The sequence below is a fragment of the Cervus canadensis genome, chromosome 31, assembly GCF_019320065.1.
Source record: "Cervus canadensis isolate Bull #8, Minnesota chromosome 31, ASM1932006v1, whole genome shotgun sequence".
Classification (NCBI taxonomy): Eukaryota; Metazoa; Chordata; class Mammalia; order Artiodactyla; family Cervidae; genus Cervus; species Cervus canadensis.
In genome coordinates this window covers 22851233-22875587 of record NC_057416.1, presented here as the reverse complement: position 1 = coordinate 22875587, position 24355 = coordinate 22851233, and the positions used below count along the sequence as shown (strand labels likewise).

The window sequence follows — 24355 nt, the reverse complement described above, 5'->3', positions numbered from 1 at the left end:
CAGCTCCATTCTTTCTCAACACTGGGTTGTGACACTTTTCTATAGCGCTGTTCTTCCTGCCTCCAGATGGATTTCTGAGTCACAGCACTCCTTGTCCCTTTCAGATATTAAACAGACCGATAGCAAAATGCTAGCCACACACTTAGCTCACAGCCGTTCCCCTCCCCAGGCCTGTCCCGGCTCAGGCTGGGACGCGGGCAGTGTGGCCAGGAGAGGGTGAGCACGGCTCTGTTCCCTCCTCTCCGCTCCGTGCCCCCTACTCACCGTGCCCATTCGGGATTCAAGGGAAGAACGAGAAGAGCTGAGGGGCCACACGTGTTGGATCTGACTCAGACAGTTATAATCTGCCCCCTCAAGTGTGGCAGATGGCCAAACACTGGCTGCTTATCCCCAGGAGCCTTTTTGCGGGGATCTTGAAGACGCCACTGGGCACAGCCAGCTCTCATTTCAATCTTGGCCCCTCTGACCGCTACCCACCTGACTCCCTGCAGGTCAGGACCGCTGCCATCTGCCCGCTTCAGCCCAGGTGGCCTTCTCAGGCAGAGATAGGAGCTCCCAACTACCTTATTCACTGATTCCCGTAAGTGTAAAGCTTGGCAAGAGCTGGAACAAAACCCCTGGAAAACACCTGTCAAGGCCCAGGATGACAGACCTGCAATGTATATCAGCTGATCTCTGGTTCCACCTACTGGAATAAAGTGGTACTTCATGCTTTTAAAAGTTCAGCTATCACCGTTGTCTTTAGACCTAGCTGTTACTGGGTGGCGTTTTTGTCTGTCGTTATTAATGCAAACACACCTTGTATTAATAAGAGTTTAGTTAGGTTAACTCTAAAATGTGTCCCACCTGAGTGCTATAGGAAAGTGAGGAATTGACTTGCAATAATTTCTTCAGGCTACACCAGTGAGTTTTACTGCTTGCATTGTTAGAAATTAATCCCTATTACACATCATCCAGAACACAGGGCAGGACTTGCAATGGGTCCTGTCAGACCACCGACGGGGCATTAGGGTGTTGATGTGGCATGGCTGGGGGGTCCTCTGGCTCCACCCACCTGGTCAGAGACCTGGAGGCTCTTGCATCTTTTACCTCCGTCTTCTCCTGTGTGATGCTTACCTCGGTCGGCTTCACTTTGCACAGCGGAACGACAGTCTGTTTTACAAAACTTCTTTATTCGGTGTTATCCTTCCACTTGTCAGCAGGTGTCAGCAAATCTCAGGAAGTAAAATACACGGTTCCTAGATGTGGCCTTTTGTCACTAAACTGGGGATGAGGGAGAGGGATAAAGACAACAGATAGTGATTTATAAACGATAAATCAGGGTGCCTATATCAGAGTTTGCTAAGGCTTCCTTGAAACAGGCGGAGTGTCATTCTTCAGAAATACCTTTGGGTTCAAAATACCAGCTATGTCTTTCGGGGACTCTGTCACTTTTGGTTCTTAAGTTGTGTACACTTTCCAGGCCACGGCTTACTCAGCTGTGAAAATGAGAACAAAGCCTTGACCTGCCTTTCAGGATGAAGTACCACAGAATGTGTGAGCTTCTTTTTAAAGTCAACTATAGGGAATTCTCTGGCTGTCCAGTGGTTAGGACTCTGAGCTTTCACCGCAGAGGCCTGGGTTCAGTCCCAGGTTGGGAAACTAAGATTCCACAAGCCTCACAGAGCGGCCAAATCAAACACACAAATAAAGTTAACTATGGTACCCTCTGGGCTTCCCAGGTGGCGCTAGTGGTAAAGAACCTGCCTGCCAGCAGGAGACATAAGAGACGCAGCTTCGATCCCTAAGTCAGGAAGATAAGTATTCTTGTTTAGAAAATCCCATGGACAGAAGAGCCTGGTGGGCTACAGTCCATGGGGTAGTAAAGAATCGGACATGACTGAAGCTCCTTATCACACACCTGTGGCACCCTCTAGAAGTAGGGCATTAGTAAAACATTTTTGGTGAGAAACTGGATTCAAATTTGCGTTCTGCCTGGGGCCAGTGAGTTCTTGTGATAGTATCCAGTTCTATGGGAGTCTGAGTCAAGGGGTGGGGGTTAATAGTTTCTTGTAGCTGCCGTAACAAATGAGCAAGGAAATTTACTCACACAGTTTGAAAACTAGAGGTCTGAAATAGTTTCCATTCGGAAATTCAGGGAGAATTCATTCCTTGCTTCTTCCTGACTTGGGGGGTTTGTGGTAGAGCCTGAGAAATTATGCATTTCTAACAATCTCCCATGGAGAAGGAAGTGGCAACCCACTCCAGTGTTCTTGCCTGGAGAACCCCAGGGACGGCGGAGCCTGGTGGGCTGCCGTCTATGGGGTCGCACAGAGTCGGACACGACTGAAGTGACTTAGCAGCAGCAGCAACAATCTCCCAGGTGATGCTGTTGGTCCATGGACCACACTTTGAGCAGCAGGTGTAAAGCACTTGGGCTTTTGTTTTTTTTCACAAGAGAAAATGGATTACAATCACTTCTCTTCTAATGAACATTCAGTTCACTAATATCAAATTTATGCCCCGCTGCTTTGTCTTCCTGCCTTTCTGAAGACACTGTAAGTTTTCTTTTCAATACTGAATCATGGTATAATCTTTCTGAAGACATTTTACACGGCAATTAAACCTGGTACATGTAATACCAGCAACGCACATAATCCCGCTAAAGTGATGACAACTGCAATGGCTGTGAGCAAGTTTGCACATGCGGGCAGTGACAACTAGGTCACGTTGTTGCCTGCAGGCCAGCGATCGTAAGATCATATAGGATGTATGCCAATTTCAGAGAGTTCAGAGATGTCAAAATGTGAAAAAAATGTGCATCTTAGAATCAATGCCAAATGGAAACTACTCTTTTTGTTTGTTTCTTTTCTACTCCTTCTTTGCTCTTAGCTTGAAATTTCCATCAGTGATTGATTTCACAGAATCTCTGTGCTCAGTTGGTTTTGCTTTTGGGGGGTGAGTTCTCTACCCCATCCAGATCCATTTAAGGTTCTACGCACGTGGTCAGGGCAGTGCCACCCCATGACCTTGTTTGAGGGTCTCTGTCACCTTCCAGCCTGGCCACTCATTCTCTCCCTTGGAAGCCTCTGGTGGTCCATGAGTCATCATCCCTCCTGGATACCTTCTTGGCATGGCCCTACCTTCTCTGAGCTTCAAAGACCAGTGTCCTGCTGACAGGCTAGGAATGCACTGAGCTTCACACAAGATAGATGCTTGGAAATGTCTGTGAACGCTTTAGAGTGATAAGCCCTGCCTGATCTGTGATGCTTGAACATCTTGAGTTACGGAGGATTCATTTTATTACAGGAGATTATGGACTGCGTTAGTCAGCTTGAGGTGAGGTAGGGGTGGCAATTTCCATTTGTGAGCAGTTATGCTAGGAATTTTTCTCACAAATTCACATGTTATCCACCCCTGACCTAGAATGGAATAGCATCAGAAAGAAGGGATAGGGTAAGTAAACATGTGATGAATTTAATCTCTAGATCCACATTTCCCTCAAATATTTTCCATGCAAAAACATTTGCGTTTCCAGAGATGAATAGGTGTGCCAAAAAATGACTTCCCCAACCATGTGAAGTAAACACACACCTCCACTTACCTCCCACTGACCTCAGCTATAAAACTTGGACAGAGCACAAATCAAATACGTTTGGGAAATTTGGGGATAAACCAAGTTAATTAAATAGGTTTCTTTACCACACAAACCTGGATCATCTTTTTTTACCTTAATATTTGGCAAACTAGAATCAAATAGATATTTGAGGTAAAAAGGGGATGCCTTCACAGTGACAAATGATGCACTAGGATAGGATTAACAATAATGATTTCTATATATTTTGAAACCTGGGTCATCTTTATTAAACTCTAAAAGGGGCCCATTTGTACTTAGTGTTTTGCAAACAATTTGATTATGATTTTTTTTTCCTCAAGGAATATCCCAAGAGATGTGCTGTTTTCATGTATTCCCTCCTGTGCATTAGATGGATAAGACACCACACATGGCTTACCTTGAAATCATACTTTTTAAGGCAACTGTTATATTTTGGGGCAAACAACCTGTCAATTCATGGTGACTTTAGCTTGGCTAGCAGATGGAAGGCTATATACATGGTCAGTTCTTGTAGTTTCTTATTATACCAGACTTGCTTTTTTCCCCCCTCTTGAATGATTCATGTAGCAATAATTAAAGCAGTATACAATGAGATTAACTTCCCTAAAACTCAGTAAGTTTGATTGACCAAGAGGGCAAGGAAAATAAAAGTAAGGAAGCAGCTTATAATTGTACAGAGTTGCATAGATGCATTTAGCACTGCTGGGGAGTTGATGTTGAGCAGATTGGTAACTTTGAGATATTCCTCTAATGCCGTATTGGGGATGCTGGAAGAAGACAAAACCAACAAAGTTTTGTTAGAAAACATACTGAGAAAAAAAATCAACACGTTGAAGATCACATTTGCTCAGACATAGACTTTGCTTTCAACACTGTTCCAGGAAGGATTAAGTATGTTAGATTTTTTGCAATGTAACAAATTATCCCAAACACAGAAGTGACTAAAACATAGCATATACTGTGTGCAGTATATAGTATGTAGCTCTAACTTATCACCATCTTCCTGTTAGTGGTAATTTATGATTCTCATCCCCATCTGCCTACCCTGGAGAGTCCTCCAGGCTCTGCCCGGGTCTCTCTCTTGCTATACTACAGAGCAGAAGGTCTCCCAAGGCAGCAAGCTGGAGCAAAGGTACGGCTCATAATTTTTCCTTATTCTTCAGAGATCACTGTCTTCCATTTTCTGAAGACCAGTGTCTCAAAAACTGTTCTGTCATACATTTTGCTGATTTTGTTTGCGTGTATGTTTGTTTCAGGCAGTAGCCAAATCTGACATCGTTTCTCCACTTTAAGCGGAAGCAAAATCCCTCAACCGGTGCCTCTTTAACATGAATAAGACAGGTTCCATCCCTGGGTTGGGAAGATCCCCTGCAGAAGGGAAAGGCTACCCACTCCAGTATTCTGGCCTGGAGAATTCCATGGACTGTATAGTCCATGTGGTCGCAAAGAGTCGGGCATGACTGAGCGACTTTCACTTTCACTGAGTAATCAATGTTTTACTGATGAGGAAAGTGAGACACTGAGAGGTTAAAGGTCACAAAGCCAGTCCACGCCCTAATCATGAGGCCGCCTCCTGTCCTCACAAGAGAAATTTTAGTGAAATCTTTCGAATACAGCCCAATACTTGGCTCTCGTTATATTTATAAATGCTAATAGGAGTCAAATCACAATTATGCTAACCTCTGTGTCTAGTTCTACTGTTGCAAGCAATTATGGTCAATGAGCTCAATTTGTAAGCTGGAATTTATTAAATCTAGCAACTTAAATACTCCTCTGTCTTAGGAGACTGCCTCTAACATTTTTGACTAAAACTATTTACTTTAAAAATATCCTAATAAGATACAAAAAGGCTTTTCATCTTTATTTTCCTTTGATAGAACAGAAAAGGAAAACATGCCTGGAGTCAGATTTTTGGCCTATCTATTAGATAACAAGGACTCTGTGAAGCTCTTCAAAAATATTTCAAAGAATGTTTTCTGAAGAAACATGCCCAGCTCCAGCTCAGAGCAGTAAAGGAACTGTGGAGGCCTTGAGTGAGAGAAACCTTATATTCTGGACAGTTGGTGGCACAGGTAGCTAGGAAGACAGTTAGGGCAGGAAATTAAACATACATGAGATCCTTTATATTTACTTTTCATATGTTTATTTGGATACCCATAAAATGCAGATATGTTCAGTGGATTTAGAACTAGCTTTAGGCAAGATTCTGAAGTGTAACTTACTCTCCTTGGTAAAATGAGAGCTGTAACTGACAGGGTCTTGAAGGTACTTGCTTTTCCTGAGAGTTTATGACTCTCTGGTCCCCAAGCTCAGCCTTCTAAGGCTCAGGACTTCATGCTGGCCTGGGTTCCCAGAACCTACCACGTGGTGCCTTGCAAAACCCATCACAGAGGAGACTGGCTCCAGCCAGTGTTCCAGCTTCTCTCCTAGGGTCGACATTTACCTTCTCTCTGGCCTGTTTCCTTAAGGCATGATTTCCCCCGGTTGATCGGATCAACTAACACCAGGAAGTTATCCCTTGTATTAGAGGTGTTCGGTAGAGTGCAAGCAGGAGGTGCATCCGATATTCACTGGATGAGGGAAAAACAATATAATTCTTATATATATTTATTATTACTTCATCTTTTTGTAATTTATATTTTGTTCCAGATGGTTAAGAACCCACCTGCAATGCAGGAGACCTGGGTTTGATCTCTGGGTCTGGAAGATCCATTGGAGAAAGGAATTGCTATCAACTCTAGTATTCTTGCCTGGAGAATTCTATGAACAGCGGAGTTTGATGGGCCACATACAGCCCATGGGGTCACAGAGTTAGACACAACTGACTCACTTTTTATATAATGTGCATAATGTACTAATTATAATGTACACATATGCAACTAAAATATATACACATGTCATAGGATATATGTAGTACAGTACATATATATAGTCCTAACCTTTCCCTAATTGTGTGAATTTCCTTTCTAATCAGTATATTCTGTGAATTCATCTTAGGCTTTCCCTTGGCCATCATCTTGGGACTTACTATTGCTTCTCTCTTTACTGGTTCCTCTGTTACCTGGATCTCTTGTTTCCTTTTTCTGTATCTATTTCTGGTGTACCTAGCTTCCTAGAGCTTCCAGTAGCTTGCTGAGGAGAGGTAGAAAGGTACCTCTCTAAAGGCCTTGTATGTCTGGAAATACCTTGAGTGTACCTTCACAATTAATTGATAATTTTGCTGGATATACAAATCATTCTTCCTCAGAAATTTGAAGGCATTGCTTCATCATCTTGCAGTTTCCAGTTGCTACTGAGAAATTTGATGCCATTCTGATTCGTGATCCTTTGTGTAAAACCCATTTTATTTTTATTTTCATATTGGAAATTTGCAAGATTTTCTCCAAACATTCCCTTTAAAAAGTAACCAACGTGCTGAGCTCTAACACGGTAGCTTTTATTGTGAACATATTGTAGATAGAGTCACAGGATATGTGCTTTTTTGTATCTGGCTTCTTTTACTCAACATTGTGTTTGTGAGATCCATCACAATACCTAGCAGTAATTATTCAGTCACATTAATGTATGAAGTTCTGCTGTGCCAATAAAATACCACTTATGCATCCCAAGTGTTCATTTTGTATATCATCTATTTTTGCTTTATGGATGCAATATATTGCCTTATCTCCATATTAATATTAATGAAATACTTTTTCCTCACTCCCATATAGTCTTTTATTTATTTTATATGATTTCCTCACATAGTCTGATAATCCTTGGCATCTTGCTCATTTATGCATGAGATGCTAAAAGACTGATGGCTTTAGGACGCTGTGCCCATGGGTGGTCTTCACTGTAGGGTTAATTTGCTACACTGTTTTCTTGGGGGTGATTCCTAATGTAGTACCTTTAGTTTTTCTCTCCTTCTCTTGAGCTGCTCATGTTCTTTTTTATCATTCATCATTTTCAGCCAAAATCTAATCCTGACTCCCAGCACTTTGGGAGCCAGCTCGAGGGAGAATTTGGGGGAACCTCTTCATTGGTATGCAACCCCATTTTCAGTATGCCTCCCACCCTCCCACCCTCATCTCCCATCCAAGACTGTTTTTCTGTTTGTCCCTGTTTGGAGAATACACCTTGAGTGTTCTCCTGGTGAGGGTAAGAGATTTTGCCTGCTGCTTGGATTTGGGGAGGCCACCTGGGGGCCAAACTAACAACTGATTTTCTGCTTTAGCTCTGTCTCCACCTCCATTTTCAGAAGTATCTGGTGATACCAGCTTCTGATTTGGGGAGGCTTCTACAAAGTAAGACAGGATTTTCATGGCTGTGAATTTTCACTTGCTCTCTGGCTTCCAAAGGTTTTTGTTCTTGTCTCCTCTCTCATTGTCCTTTGCATTTATGTCTTTGAAAATCTTTGTACCATTATTTTGCAGGGCTTTAGGAAGAGGTGGAATCAAGAAGGTGTGCTCAGTGCTTGATTTTCACCCAAAATTCTGGTCTGATAATTTTTTGAACTCAACTCTCCAGCATTCTGATTTTGAAAAAAGGCTCCAGGACCCAAAGAGGAAGTGGTACTTGCGCCAACATTTATAACTATTTACTTTTGTTAATATTTATGTGCTTATTCACCCTTTCTTCTAGGTTGGCCTGATAAATTTTGTTTCCTGTGCTTATAGGGTGGATTAGCATCCTGGGTTTTTAAAATATTTTCAAGATATGGTACCATTTGCTGAATTATCTTCTAGATTCCTTAGGAATCTGTTACTGCAGGAAGAAATGTAGGAAAAGCATGTTTTTGATGCTCCTCCAAATCCACTCACTATATCAGTCATTTATGACAACATGGATGGAATTCAAGGGCATTATGGTGAGTGAGATAAGTCAGAGAGAAAGACAAATACTATATGATATCACTTATAAGCGACATCTAAAAGGAGCTGAACTTTTAAAAACAGAGAATAGAGTGGAGGTTACCAGGTGCTGGGAAGAGGGCGATTTAGAGAGATGCCACTTAAGGCAACAAACTTGCAGCCAGTCGATAAATAAGTGTTAGAGATCTAACACACAGCACAGAGATTAAAATCGACAGTACTGTATTATAACCTTCAAAGTTGCTAAGAGACTGGATCTTAATCATTCCCACCACAAAAAAAGAATGTTAATTATGTGACGTGGCAGAGATTTAGCTAATAATATGATGGTTAACGCTCTACAATATTTGTAAATGTATTAAGTCCACATGTTGTACAGTTTATGGCTGCACAATGTTATATCAATTATATCTCTGTAATAACACTAAGAAAAAAAGATTAGGACAGACAGAGACAATCTGAAAGTGAAAGTCGCTCAGTCGTGAGCAACTCTTTGTGACCCCATGGGTTGTATAGTCCTCCAGGCCTATATTCTGTCCTTCAGACCTGAATTCTCCAGGCCAGAATGCTGAAGTGGGTAGCCTTTTCCTTCTCCAGGGGATCTTCCCAACCCAGAGATCAAATCCAGGTCACCTGCATTGCAGGCAGATTCTTTATCAGCTGAGCTACCAGGGAAGCCCAAGAATACTGGAGTTGGTAGCCTATCCCATCTCCAGGGGATCTTTCCAACCCAGGAATCAAATCAAGGTCACTTGCATTGCAAGTGGATTCTTTACCATCTGAGTTACCAGAGAAACCTGAGACAATCTGGGCATGCTAATAATAACTCTCTCCAGTTCTCCAATATCAGGAATAGTCAATGAGATCTGATTTTTGCTTTTTTTTTTTTTTTTTTTGCAGTCTAGGTGGCTACAAATGAGTGCAGTTGAAGGATCACTCCAGCTGGAGCACTAAAGGAACCCATCACCAGAGCTTTCCCAAGAGAATACCATAAGGAAACACAAAGGTTATAACTTTGACCAAATAAAATCAGAAGTGTCCGGCAGCATGAGAACTATCTGTGTTCCTACAGTCCTCTTAACACATGCGGCAAATTAATGTTCCCGTTTCTAAAGGCCAGGATCTGGAGCATTTTTGTCTGCAATGTTGTCCTTTCAGGTGTGAAATCCTCTGGTGTTTCTACAGAGCAAGCAACATTCCACAACTTGAAAGTTTCTGACATAACCTTTTAGGGTCAAGCAGACGCTCCCAGCTGATGCGCATTCCAGAAGACTGAAGTCAAGTTGTCCTTTTCACTGAGCACAACCAGGAGAACAATTCCAGGCAACCAACGCACAGCGAGTGCGACCTAGTTCTCCTTTTCTCCTTGGAGGAAAAGAAAAAGAAAAAAAGAATTGAATCTGGGCCAGGTAATAATGCAGTCCACTGGTTTGTGCCCAAGATGCTGATTCTGAGAGTTGCAGTCATTTCCATAAGATGATCTGTGCCTGGAGGAAATGCATAACCTTTCTCCCAGTTTGTCTTTTAGGGGTCGATTACCTTGCAGTCACCTCTTTTTACCGGCAGTAACACCCCCAAATTAGTCTCCATTCACAAAGTATCTCTGATGCTGCCTCCCTGGGAAAACTTAAAAGCCTATTTAACGAAAGGAGAGCCTGCTGCCAAGAAGTCAGCCTGGGAGAATGGCAGTAATTAAATGATGATAATATTTAGGATCCTGCAGGTATAACAAAGGCCCCTTTCTTTGTGTCTCAGGTGGGGACACGTTAACACATTGCCTCTGTCTGGGAAAGCATGTAGGCCAAAGAGGAACGAAACCATCCTGGGGGTATGAGAAAGAGGAACTGGGGAGAGCCTTGTGGCAGGGGAGGGGTGGCGACTCCTGAGCACTGGGGGAGAGACTGAAGCTGGGAGGTGGGGAAGTTTAATCTTAATATTCATCACAGATGGGCCCCGTGGTGTTTCAGCCTAAGATATATTAGAACAGGTGAGAGATGAAACAAAGCGTGTTTTCTGTTCCGTGGTCGATGGTCTGTGGGAGGCAGGGAAGGGAGGGAGGCAGGGCTGGGGAGGAGGGTAAGAGAAAGAGAAAGATGAACTATCGCCATCAGAAAGGTTTATTTGAGTGGATCTTGCACGGTACACTTGGCTGGAGATGTGAAGATGCTAGAGCTCTTGGCAGAGCCTCACGTCATAGTCTCACAGCGGTGGGGAGGGAGATGGAAATTTGAGTCTAATAACCAGCCTTTCCTCTCTCCAGTTGTGTGATCTCCTGCACGTCACTGAACAATCAGCTGTACCTCCCTCGCAAAGGGGAGCCTGCTCAGCCCCTAGCCCAGCAGCCCACCAGCCAGACGCACTGCAGATGGACACCTGGGCTCCTGGCCCTGTCTGTGAGCACCAGGGCGGGCTTGTCTCCTGAGTTGGGTGGTCCAGAGGTCAGTCTGATGGGTGCATCCTGTTAAACTAATACATAAGTAAATCTGTGCCACTTCTTTCAGCGAAAGCAATTTCATCTTTTCAGCCCACAAAGAAGATAAAGAAAATGCACAGCTCAGGGCTCAGGGCCAGGGTTCCAAACATGTGGGAAGGGGCCTGAGTTTCTCATTCATCTCTGCCAGAATCTGACAGATTCCATCCAGGAAGCCGGAATCAGCCTCAATCTCAGATCCACCTATTCCTCTCCCCTCCCCTCCCCTCTGCCCCGCTCTTCTCCCCTTCTCTTTGGTGGGGTTTAACTCTGGCTAAGCAATCTGAACCTTAGCGGCCACAGTGCAAAGACCAGGTTGCTGTTTGCAGCGTTTGTCAAGATGCCCTGTTTTGCAGTTAGGAGCGTGAAGGGCGGTGGGAGGAAAAAGAGGAATTTAGCCAGAGGGTCTTCTCATTGTATCAAAGCAAGTCTGACCTGGGATCCCACATTGTTTACTTCTTAAATGAACACAAAAGAAAGAAGCCTGAATTTCCCCAGGGATGGACAAGGGAGGGATGGGAAGGTATACAGGAAAGAACAGACAAGAATTCTTTTTTATGCTTCCATTATTGCTGTTTTTTTCTGTTTGTAAATATAACTCACATTCAGTATACAAAGCTTAGAAAACACACGAAGGAGTCTAAAAAGGGAAATTAAAACATTAACAATACTAAAACTCAAGGGTAAACACCATTAACCTTTTGGAGAACTTTATCATTTTAGTATACATTTTTCTTTTAATAATCATTAAATATTTAATGGCCTACTGTTTTCTTTTAAATCATTTTATGGGCATTTCCCAAAGACATCGCAAAATCTCCAAAAATTGTTTTTAAATTAGTTGATTCATAATTCTTTATATGGATAAAATGTAAGTTTTTAAAAAAGCATTTCATAATGTTAGCACTTAGGTTTTTCTTTTTTCTGTTATGATAGAAAAGCTCCAGTAAACACACACACACACGTATAGTAGAATATCATAGAATGTATGAATATATGAATAGAATAAAACAGAATTATTTTCTAGAAGTATGTTCATGAGAGTAGAATCATCAAATTAAATTCCCTAGCTGTGGAAATTCTGTGAAGAACAGTCTCACCGTTACACATAGGGGGCTCCAGCATCTCAGGGTTGCGACAGATGGCAGCTCATATACCAAAGGTCTTCTCTGGCTCACTTGAGTGTGAGTGTGTGTGTGTCTGTGTGAATGTGCACATGCATACATGCACATGTTAATGAGTGCACACACGCATGTGTGAGAATTCTAGGAGGGGAGAGTGTTCACCTGAGCTGTTTCAGGTGGACTCCTAATTCAATATGACTGTGTTTTTACAAATACCATGTGAAGAGATTAACACGCACATACATGCACACAAACACACACAGAACTCCCTATGAACGGGTGTTGTGTTGCCACGAGCCAAGAAACTACCAGAAGCCAGGGGAGGGGCCTGGAACAGCCCTTTCCCTAGCACCGCGAGAGGGAGCAGGCCCTGCTGACACCCTGATCTTGAATTTCTAGCCTCCAGAACTGTGAGAGGATACACTTCTGCTGTTTAAGCCACTCCGTCTGTGATCCTCTGTTAAGGCAGCCCCAGGACTGCGCTAGTGGTATAGAACCCACCTGCCAATGCAGGAAACACAAAAGACACAGGTTTGATCCCTGGGTCGGGAAGATCCCCTGGAGGAGGGCATGGCAACTCACTCCAGTATTCTTGCCTGGAGAACCCCATGGACCGAGGAACCTGGTGGGCTACAGTTCATGGGGTTGCAAAGAGTCAGACACAACTGAAGTGTGTCTGAAGCACACAGGATGCTAATGCACTCACCTTCCCCCAGGAGCTCAGAAGCCTGCTAACCTTGGAAGGACTCCTGGCCTCTTCAGGAGGCCAGAAAGACCAACCAGAGTCAGGCCTGATGTAGAGACAGGGAGACTGTGTCTCAAGAGAGATGAAATGATTCATTTGAAATTGCTTTCTTATAAAATTCTTTAAAAGAACAAAGCCAAGAAAAGTTAACTCTGCCAACATGCTAATGTCTGCCAGCTACTTACCTCACATGCAAGGCTCCTGACCCACCTTAAGGCTGGCCTCGGGGAGGCCTGTGCTCATGGGTGGAATGGCCACAAATGAGTAGCAGGTCAGGGGTGTCGAAGAGTTACACCAAGCCAAGTCTTGCTAGAACATAGAAGGACCCATTTGGGTCACTAAAACCCGCCAATATAAAAGGGTGTATACACCTAAAGTATATATGTTCATGCCATAAAATGCCAAAGAATGCCTTGAATTTTTTTTTTTTAAGTATTTTTTACCCTGAAGGTGGAACTTCCCAGGTTCCCAAATTCTTCAGCAAGCATCTGGATCAGAACCATGTTTTAAGTGCCCAGTCATGAGGGATTAAACATAAAAGATTCTAAAAGAAGGCTGCAAGATAAGGAGGACCAAGCAGGCTCTGGGGTCAAGACATGCAGCTGGAGTTTGAGCTCCGTTCTCACTAGAGGACCGACATTAGGCATGATGCCTTAACATTTTTGAGTCTCGTCTATAAACAGGCCAACCAACACCACCAAGTTCCAGAGGATCTGAAAGGAGTGATGCAGGTGGAAATGATTTATAAAGGGCAAAGTTACTAAGCAGCACAAGCAGTTGGGTCCTAGGTGTGCAAGGAGGACAGTTCAGAATTCCAAGGCAGCCCTGTACCTGGGAGTATCCTGGCACAGACCACTGAGTGCACACTGATCTCTGACTTGGAGACGTGAACTATGGGAAGGATTTGGGGAGATTAAAAACCAAAATGTTTTGCAAATGTGTTCATGTTCACTTTCTGGGGAGAGAACTCAGGGGTATAAGAGTATGTGACCATCTTCATCTTTCCTCCCGAAGGCTTCTTTGGAAAGGGTGTACCGGGTAGGATGGGGCACACAGATAGAACAGTAGGGAGGAAAGGAGCTGGGGCACCTTGAAAGAAGTACAGAAAAAAGTCTGGAGACCTGTATCCATCAAATCAAATGATCAATAATCTCCTCTTCTAGCCTTCTCCACCTTACCTAACACCCTACCATACTCAGCCTTCTCTCCAGCAGGCCACCTTTCTGTGACTCTTTTTTACCCCCTGAAGGCTTAGCCTGTGTCTTTCTGGGAGGAAGGGGAGGTGACAGCGGGGTCAGGTGTTTAATGGAGTGTCATTTGTGTCTAAGTCCCCTTCGCTTTAGACTAGAGCTGGGTGCCCTCTTGTACCCGTAAGAGGCTGTGGTGTCAGAGGGCGCTGTGAGGGAGTCAGACTGCCGCTGCCCTGTCCCGTTCCCCCAGGAAGACATCTGAGAACAAAGAGTGGCTCCTGCCAAGCTTTGGGTGTTTGTCAGGAGGATGTAGGCTGGAGGTGGAGTGAGCAGGGGAAGGAGGAGGGAAGGAAGGTGAGAGGGCTGTGACTCACTCCAAAAGAATTGTGGTTTCTCAGGGGCTGGGAAAGCAAACGCAAATGACCTCAAATTTAGCTAATAGAGAACATTGATTTCCTTTGTGCAGCACAGCCAAGTACATTTAACTTCTACTTTTAAACATTGCTAGCAAGAATGTTTCCGCTCTTATATTCAAATTCCGTTTTTAGGTCACCTTTAAAATTTCCTAGCTGTCCCTTTGAGGAGCTGCATTCAGCAATGATGTCTCAATCAGGCAAGACATCTGACTGTTAATTATGCGGCCAATATGCACTTGTTCCTTCCTTTTTCAAAGAGTAGAGAGAAAAAAGGCAGACATTCACTCCACACAGTTATTTTATTGTGATGTGTTTATAGAACTGCTGTATACATATGATCCCATCTCTGGCAGTCTGCCTCTGGGCTTACCTGTCCACCAACCACTCCGCCAAGCCCAAGCATGGTATTTATCAGGAGTGGGAAAGCAGCAGCTTAATAACAGCCACAAAAAGAGCAAGAAGAGAGTGTATTCTTTTTTGCTGGCTCCCACGGTGGCACTATATTATAATTATAATTTTGTATTGTCTCTATATTCCTTTAATCTGACTTTAGGTGACAGTCCTAAAGCAAATGATGCTTTTACTTTCATTTGCTTAATGTTAAAATGTATACAGAATTTGTGAGCTGACAATTATTAGGAACTAAAGAATATTTTACTCTCTAAACTAATTATCACTGTCGTATTTAGTCTCACAATAGGAAAACCCTGACATCCCTCCTCCATGGAAGCTGTCTAGGAAACGCATCTCAACCACTGGAGAAATTCTCATGCCATGGGTGTTTCTGGCTTTCTGCTCTTTTCTCCCTTGGGCTCCCCTCCCCCTCCACCCTAATGAATATTCAGCCTGCATCCTTCATCCAGGAATCTGAATAGGATGCTTCCTGTTTTTCCTATTAAAGATTAACTGTTGTCCTGGGTAAAGAGGATTGTTTGGTAAAACCTTGCAGCTGGGAATTCCTGTTTATTTTTCATTCTGACCCTGGTTCTGGGGACAACATATATCCCATAGTTTCAAAGAGGGCCCAAAGCTCTGTTAGCCCTGACTTTAAATATAACCTGCCTACCTCTTTCATCTCACTGTGAGAAATCCAAAGTCAGGGACTAGGTCTTATTTAAATGCTCTTTTCTGGTGCCCCACATAGTACCCAGAACAGAGCAGAAGCTCAATAAAATTTGTTGAATGGATGAAAAGTCAGAGTGATTATAAGTTCCAGACAGAAGTGGTCATAATCATCCATTGTCCTCAGGCTAGAAAAGGATAAAGGGAGATGAAGATTCATTTGTGCCCATTGTCTGTACTTTTTGGAGAACTGGTGATTACCTAGACATGTTGAAGCATGAACCAGTGGATCCTGGAATTGGGTTTTCTTCTTCTGTCTTTCCCAACAGTAGATTTTCCCACGTTTCTCTCAAGTGCTTAGTAGCTGGCACAGATTTGCCTGGTTACAGGGGCTCCATGGATCATGGATGCTCTTCCTTGTTTGGTGTATACTTCAGAAGTCAATCACAAAGGATGTTTTGTGAACATTCAGTGGTTGTTACCTGGCTAAACTGAGATGGTCTGGAAGAACTAATTTACAGGAAGGTGATGGTCTTGTCACTTAACAGAGAATTATGAGCAAAAGCATGTTTGAAAACATGATTCTACCAAAGCCATTTATAAATATGCTGACATTTGCCACTTAAATCCTGTAGATTCTCGATCTATGACTTGGACTACACAGGTGAGCCATGAAGAAATGTCTGGGAACCTTCTTACGATTAAAAGGAGATCCATGAGTTCCTTTCCTGAAGACTTCATGGATGATGTTTTGCATTTGCCATCTGGGGGGACAGATAGAAACACCTTCGTATTTCCTTCATACTCATTTTTAAAGGCTGCAAATGTACTTAATAATCATCATTTCATAAATCCTTAAACCAAGCCTGGGAAATAGTAGATATGTTTAACACCTTCTAAAATCTCTCAATAGCTTCCTCTCTCTCAAGGGATAAATTCTTCCACAGCAGTCTCTGATTCTACCCTCTGAATTCTTTCTCAAGCACTGACCTCCAGTTACACTAAACTTCTAGCCTCACAGACATTTTTCTGCTCTCAGCCCTTTGTGTCCACTGCTCTTCCTTCTAGAAATACTCCTCCCTCCTCCCTCCTTTCCCACTTTTAGTCCTTCAAGTTGAGAAATTTGAATGTTGCTTCCTGGAGACGGGTTTCCCAACTCCTGCTCTAGGTTAGGTCCCTTGCTATTTGTTATCTTATGGAGGGAGCTCCAAAAAGAAATTAAGATTAGCCTCCAACTAATAAAAATAAATGGGAAAAAAAAAGAATATTTGGGGATCACTATTCTGTATTATCTTATTATGCTGTAAATATTATCTTATTATGCCATAAAAAAAAGCATCAAAAAAAAAAAAAAGAAAGAAAAGAAATTAAGAGCCTAAGGTGCACACATTTTCAGGGTAATAACAACTTTTTAGAAGTTATTTTAGATGTACATAGGAAATACTTGAGCTCAGGATTGACCTTTTTGTGATAATCCATGTCCTTCTATTTGCATATTTGAAATGAGGTCCTGTCAAAATTTGCTGCCAAAATTTCATTTTAGAGGAACCAGGAAAAGGCTGTCAAACATCTTGACTTGTAGTTTGGAGGGTTTTACTTTATCAGATTACCTTGGTTGTCCAGGGAGCAAGTAAATCACACTTAGTTCTTTAACATATTATCAATATTAGTAGTTGGACCATAATTCAAATTCCATTATTAGGAACGTCCAAAGAGTATATATATGTGTGTGTGCTAAGTCGATTCAGTTGTGTCTGACTCTGTGCAAACCATGGACTGTTTCCTGCCAGGCCTCTCTGTCCATGGGATTCTCCAGGCAAGAATACTAGAGTGGGTTGCCATGCCCTCCTCCAGGGGACCTTCCTGACCCAGGGATGGAACCCGTGTCTCTTAAGTCTCCTGCATTGGCAAGTGGGTTCTTTACTGCTAGTGTCACCTCGGAAGCCCCAAAGAGTATATGAGTATGTGACTTTTCTAATTATATTGGGACGTGCTTTTATTAAATATTATTTAAAGTAGTTAGGGACTTCCCTGGTGGTCCAGTGGTTAAGAATACACCTGCCAATGCAGAAAACACAGGTTCAACCTGGTCCAGGAAGATCCCATATGCTGCAGCCCGTGTGCCACAACTACTGAGCCCAGACCGTATTTTGGATAACTGTGTCCAAGTTCTTCCCACACCCAGGTCTGAAGCCTTCACACTCCTCCCATCGTCTGTCTCTCACGAGTTATCGTTGTATCACAGAAGGACACTACTGTGGAAGTAACAAATTCTAATTCTCCCTCTGTCACTTAGTATTTTGTGAAGAGAATCAAAGAGGAAGCAAAGCTGGTCAGCTATTCATTCCATAGCAGCCTGACCCCTACAATCCTTGGTTTCAATTTCCCATCTGTCTATTGAAGACCTTGCACTTCAGTGGAGGAGGCTTAAGCACCCTAAAGAGTTGTACTATTTTTTTTTTATTTACCAGCAGAAAAAACTGGAGGAGGTATTCAGGATTTGGGCAAATGGATTCTATTTTTAAAAAATTCTGCGAAGACTATTAAAATCCATCTCATTGAAATACTTGACTTGAATACCATTAATTTAGATGGTAAAGTTTTGTGGCTATTATAATGTGATAGCTGATTCCTTTGCTAAGCCCTGTGTTTGTTTATTAAACCCTGGAAACCATTATAATAAAGTGAATAGGAAGAGGGAGGTCCCTGAACTTAGTGTACTTGGCAGTTCCTGAAAACAGCCCAGGGTTAGTAAGTGGATGGCCCCTGGTAAAATCTGTGCAAACAGGAGGTGAGGACGCCTCTGGAATGCTTACCCCTCCTCCTTCACTTAATTATCTACATTCAAGTCACTTCCTTAGGGCCATGTCCATTTAAGATGGATCACTGTAAGGATATTTTTATTACAGCATGTTTGAGGGCAGATTGTTTCACAGATATATAAAGGTACAATTAATTTGCCCCTAGCCCAGGGCATGGTGTATAAGCGCTTAACTAAAAGTTACTGGATTCTGTTAATTTGAGAAAAATCCATAACGTTTAAACAGAATATTTGGGCCAACTTGCAACTAAATCACTTCTTTAGAAACTGCTTCACCCTTAAGAGTATGTCTGATTTTGTTTTCTGGAGATATCAAATGGCTTCTGAAAATAGTTAACACAAAGTTTTCACAATTAGCCATTGGTAAAATGAAGATTAGAGGATTTTTCTGCCTCAGAGCATTGGCATAATGGTTAATGGAGGTAAATCTGTGTAAAGAATTTTCAAGAGTGCCTGGTGTATAGCTGGTTCTCAAAAAATCTTAGGTAGCATTATTGTCATCATCGATAAATAGCTTCTCTGGTGGCTCAGAAGGTAAAGAATCTGCCTACAATACAGGAGACCTGGGTCTGATCCCTAGGTCATGAAGATCCCCTGGAGAAGGGAATGGCTACTCACCCCAGTATTTTTGCCTGGAGAATTCCATGGACAGAGGAGTCTGGCAGACTATAGTCCATGCGGTTGCAAAGAGTAGGACACAACTGATCAACATTCCCTTTCGCTTTTGTTTTGAATCTATGATCAGTCTAGATATATTTAGTAGTCAATATGAACTTAGATTTCAAAAAATTACCACTGTCCACTATACTCTAATGTTTTATATCTGAAGAAATACTACCTTCCATTTTTTTCTCTTTTAGCCCTTAATTTAAGGAAACCATTTGGTTTAAATATCTGACAGGAGTCTGGCAGCAAGATCTAAAGTCAAAGTTTTCTATCATTATGGAAACAGGTTTCTCTGGCCATTTTCCTCAAAAAAAGCAAAACAAAAAACCAAACCTAAACAAACAAAAAAGCCATGTGCTTTATAAGCATTAAAAAATCTGCATTGAAACTTAGAGGACTGATAGAAGAGAAAGGATTGTAAAAAAGCATGCTGTTGGTAAAATGGTATGTGAACCTACAAAAATATATATAAATGAGAAACGTCTCAAATGTCTGCCTTGGGAGGCTTCAGGAAGCTGGAGGAAGCCCATTTCCTGACCTGAGGTTTCTGAAGAAGGAGCCAGGCCAAGGTCTTGTAACCTTGACCTGAGTCCCCGGCTGGCCTTTCCTCCCTCACTCCAACCCAGTGGATCAGGCAACAGGGGACTTGAATTCTATAGTTTTAGCTCAATCTTTAGCCCTTCCTGTGCCTACATATTTCTCATCCCTCTTTCGTGCACCCACAAATGTCTGTCAGCACCCAAAACACTATTGAAAATGAAAGTCACTCAGTCATGTCCAACTCTTTGTAACCCCACGGACTACAAAATTCATGGAATTCTCCAGGCCAGAATACTGGAGTGGGTAGCCGTTCCCTTCTCCAGGGTATCTTCCCACCTCAGGGATTGAACCCAGGTCTCCCTCATTGCAGGCGGATTCTTTACCAGCTGGTCTATCAGGGAAGCCCGATTAAGGCTGTTGACCTAAAACAAAGAGACTGCCAGCTATTTCTCCAGCAAAAGTGGGCTTAATTGGTATCAACAAACAAATGCAATTCAGGGTTTATAACCATGGCAAGCCATGTGCAAGACCCCAAATAAGGAAAGAACCTGGAAAAGACTCTTGAGAGTCCCTTGGACTGCAAGGAAATCAAACCAGTCAGTCCTAAAGGAAATCAATCCTGAATATTCATTGCAAGGACTGATGCTGAAACTGAAGCTCTGATACTTTGGCCACCTGAAGTGAAGAGTCGGCTCATTGGAAAAGACCCTAATGCTGGGAAAGACTGAAGGCAAAAGGAGAAGAGGGTGGCAGAGGATGAGATGGTTAGATACCATCACTGATTCAATGGATCTGGATTTGAGCAAATTCCTGGAGATAGTGAAGGACAGGGAAGCCTGGTGTGCTGCAGTCCATGGGATGAAAAAGAGATGGACATGACTTAGTGGCTGAACACCAAAAAAAAAGGCGGGGTGGGGGTGGGGGAGAAAGTTAGGAGGGCTACAGTAAACATTGGAGGAATTCAAAGTTCTAAGCATAGCGGTTTCTCATTGGCTGAGATCTGCAGTCTCTCAGTGGCTAAGCTCTTGCCAGGCAGACAGTCTTTTTTTTCCCTTCATGAGCTCAGGAGTACTCCCCCTTCTGGTTTCCTCATTCTATTTGAATTGAGATTTCTGTTGATTAATTTTTACAATATCCAATCTCCTTACAATTTCCTTCATGGTAAAGACTCTTTGTTATCTATCTTTATACTTCTATGTTTAAAACATTGCCTTGCATTTTTTTAGTGCTCAAAATATATATTAAGTGAATGAATGAAATAAAATTTAAATGAAGTGACTGTAGTGTAAGTGCCTGACCTTATGCTTTTGGTTGCCAAGACAATCATTTTGAAGACATTCATCTCGAATAAACATATTGCAAGATGCATGACACAGATACCATCAAAACATCTAGATAAGAAACTAGGCTGCCCCCAGTCATGAAAGTCTCCTTTCAGAAAGCCCTGAGTAACCTAGAAAACGCATCACTTGAGTGACTCCACTTCTCCCTACCCACACCCTCATTCCAGCTCTGAACTTTAAATTCACCAATAAAGAGTGAACTCTCAAAACGCTAGATACCCAACCCTTGGACCCTAATAAAGACAGAGCTCCTGGTCTGCATTTCCTTCCACTGTGACCTCAGTGTAACATGGGTACATGGCCCTTGGGCATGCGGTGTACCCCCTAGGACCTTGTTCTTCAAAGTTCCCTGATGTTTATTGCTGAGATGTGTGCTGCAATCACGATAAAACCCACAAACCACAATAAAAACCACAACATTGGTACAGGTTGGGGAAACATCTGTGGGGACTATTATAAGTTGTAAGGTCCAGGCAAGTGTCTTAGGCTATTCCTAACCAATAACCCCACTATTAACAGGCTGAGATTCACACAGCAATGAAATAAAATGTTATTTTGTAACCCAACATAAATTAACTACTCAATAAAGAGTAGGTATGATTATAATAATAAATAATATTTTATTGCCACACATGGCATTTCTCAAAAAATGTAGTTTAGTCTTATAGGCCATATTTTTAAAAAGTTATCAAACAATGAAGGCTTAAATATTCAATTGAATTTCTCTTATATGTTAGTCTCTAGAATATGCTCCTGAACATAATTCTTTTACAAAATACATTTTATTTTTCTTGTTATGATAATGTTAGGTGTTAATTATAATAATTCATAAAATACAGAAAAAAATTATGCCTAGTTTTATTATCTGGAGACAACCATATCCATATATAAGAAACTTTCAGCATCTTTTTTCTATGCAAGAGTCTTCTTTTTAGCATAGTTGTAATTCATTCCTTGATTCATTTAACAAATATTTATAAAACGCTTACTATCTGCCAGAATTGTGCTCACACTATGTATACTGTGATTATATAAATAATTTTGCTCCCAATTTTTCAGTTAATAGAGAAAACAAACATTTGCCTATATTACTAAAAACCCTTTGTAAATACAATTATACTGTGTTTAACTACACCTTCTTGTCAGACACTTAGGTCTTTTTAGGATTATAATGCTGCAGTAACATTTTGGACGTTTAGGATGCTTTGTTTAGGAAAGAATCCAAGGTCTGGATTTACTCAGAGGAAAGCTATGAACATTGGAGACTTTTGATACATTTACCAACTTGCTTTCCAAAATGATGTACAAATGAACTGAATGGAGGTCCATTGATATATAGAAATATAGAAAAAATAAATAAAACATATAGAAAACACATTTTCTTCACATAGAGTATAAAAATGCAGTTTAAAAAGTATACCTCAGTTTTAAGGTTTAAGTGATAAAACAGTGAGGCAGTGGCATTCAACCAACCTTGCTTCGCAAATACTTGACATTCATTTGGAGTTGCCAGCTTGTCGGGAGGTTGTGCCGGGTTGAGGCGCCTTGTTCCTAGTCCAGGGTCTCTGAAAAGCACAGAGCCTTGTTAATTTAAACAAGATGTCTCATTGGTATGTCTACAAGTGCCTAAAACTATGACAAAGCCGGGACAAATATAGCTGACTCTATGCACCCAAGAGTTTCACGTAACAAGTAAAACCAAGATTTCTTTAAAGGCTTAACATTTCTTTCATGTTAAATATACTTCTTTATTTTTAGATGGGAGAAGCTCTGGGCCTAAGCAAGCAATGTAATATCATCTTGTATTGTCTTGTCTTGAAGGATATTAGCCAGGAGTTTGATTCATTTTTAGCCATGACATTCCAAGAACCTTTAAGCACAGGAAACTAATACTTTCTGAAAGTAATTTTAGCCAAAAAAGACACAGACTTTTGAGGCAGAAGATGTAAACATTGCAGGCATTTTCAATTCAGTTATATTTTCTTTCCTTTCTTTCTCCCACCCTGTCTCTTCTGTCTGATGTATGATATACATACAAGTAGGAAATGTAGGTGACTTCAATGATATTTCAAGATTTCCCTTACTACTAGTGAGTATAAATCTCAGAAATTTAGTTGTGAGTAAGAAGATAGAGTATTTACTTTACTCTTGAAGCCCTTTCCTGAGGCATTCATGTAAAGGCTGTATGTTTTTTCAATTTCTATCAATGCAAAAATTTGTCATCCCTTCACTGGTTACAAGCATTATACAAATGAAGTCACAATTTCAGTCCCCATGACACTGTGAATTGTATACTGTTTCATAATCAGACTACCCCAGATTCCACTGGATTGATGTGTGGTGTTTGAGGAGAGTGGGAGTAGGTAGACCCTGGGAAGGAGGAAGCCTGGAGGCAGAAGCATCTGTTTACCCACTAACGTATGTCGTTCATTTCACAAGGAAGACCAGCTAAAAGAGTAATGGTAGGTCACTCACTACAAATTCATCACCAGCATGGGAGGAAACAGCGTTGACAGTAGAGCATCAGCGCATTTATGGTATGAAGGATAGTTCATCTCCAACTCTAGTCTATAAAAGCCCTGTTTACAAATAAAGACATATTATCATTAACCACTATCAGCATAGGTCCCTTAGTTTCTTATCTAGCTTATTCACTCATTCATTCAATAAATATTTATGAACAGCTCATCGTGTGCCAAAGTTCATAGTTGGAAGGTTAATTCTTCTTTTCTAGAGAGGATATGTCATATGACACAGCCTTTAGCAAATCATAAAACCAACCTGAACTAGGAGTGACTGTGAATTCGGTATGCCAATAAACTGCATTGATATAGTAGCAATCTACACAAGGTAACTGACTTCCTTGGAATAGATAAGGCCAACTAAAATCAGACAAAGTGAAAAGGAAAGAGGGCTAGGTATGGGAATGTAGAGAAACTAATATTCCAGGGACTTTGGAGGAAAAACCATTAAGGGTGATTTAGAACGATGATGAAAGAGGGACCACTTTTTCTCTTTAAATCAAACTGTTTCTAAGAACTAGTTTAGCCAGATCAGAGATTCAACTTTCCCTGGTCTCTGTCTCTGGAAACAAGTGCTTTGTCTACTGCCTTAGGGAGACTTTTCTCCTCCTATAGGACTTTGGTTCAGATATGGACGTCAGATGCATAAAGTGCCATGGCATGACTGAGACAGTTCAGTCGCTCAGTCATGTCCGACTCTTTGTGACCCCAGGGACTGCAGCACACCAGGCCTTCTTGTCTATCACCAACTCCCGGAGTTTACTCAAACTCATCCATGCCACAGTTCTGTTCAAGAGCAGCCTCTTTCAACCCCTCCCTACATCTATAGTAATAAACACTTGTTCCTCTCTTGTAACCCAATCCACTTCATCTGAAGGAGACAGCTGACCCTCCTCATGCCACTCAGCGGGATTTGAGACTTAGAGAATCAGTGCAAGACAATGCCAATGCTCTAGCCACTGCCGTTGCTGTAATAAAGTTCATTGTCTCTGGCCCAGGAGTCTCGTGTCT

General features: G+C 41.9%; 1 long non-coding RNA gene across 2 annotated transcripts in view; it reads right to left on the bottom strand.

The window, feature by feature from the left end:
- Nucleotides 1-9113: 9113 nt before the first annotated feature.
- Nucleotides 9114-24355, bottom strand: part of LOC122432614 — a 188689-nt gene continuing 173447 nt past the window's right edge. Inside the window, exons 4-7 of one of the 2 annotated variants that reach the window (XR_006266897.1) lie at nucleotides 22296-22387; nucleotides 15714-16216; nucleotides 12746-12830; nucleotides 9114-9810 (exon numbers count right to left, since the gene is read on the bottom strand). This is a non-coding gene — a long non-coding RNA (uncharacterized LOC122432614). The remainder of the gene's footprint in view (nucleotides 9811-12745; nucleotides 12831-15713; nucleotides 16217-22295; nucleotides 22388-24355) is intronic. The other variant, XR_006266898.1, reaches the window with a different exon arrangement.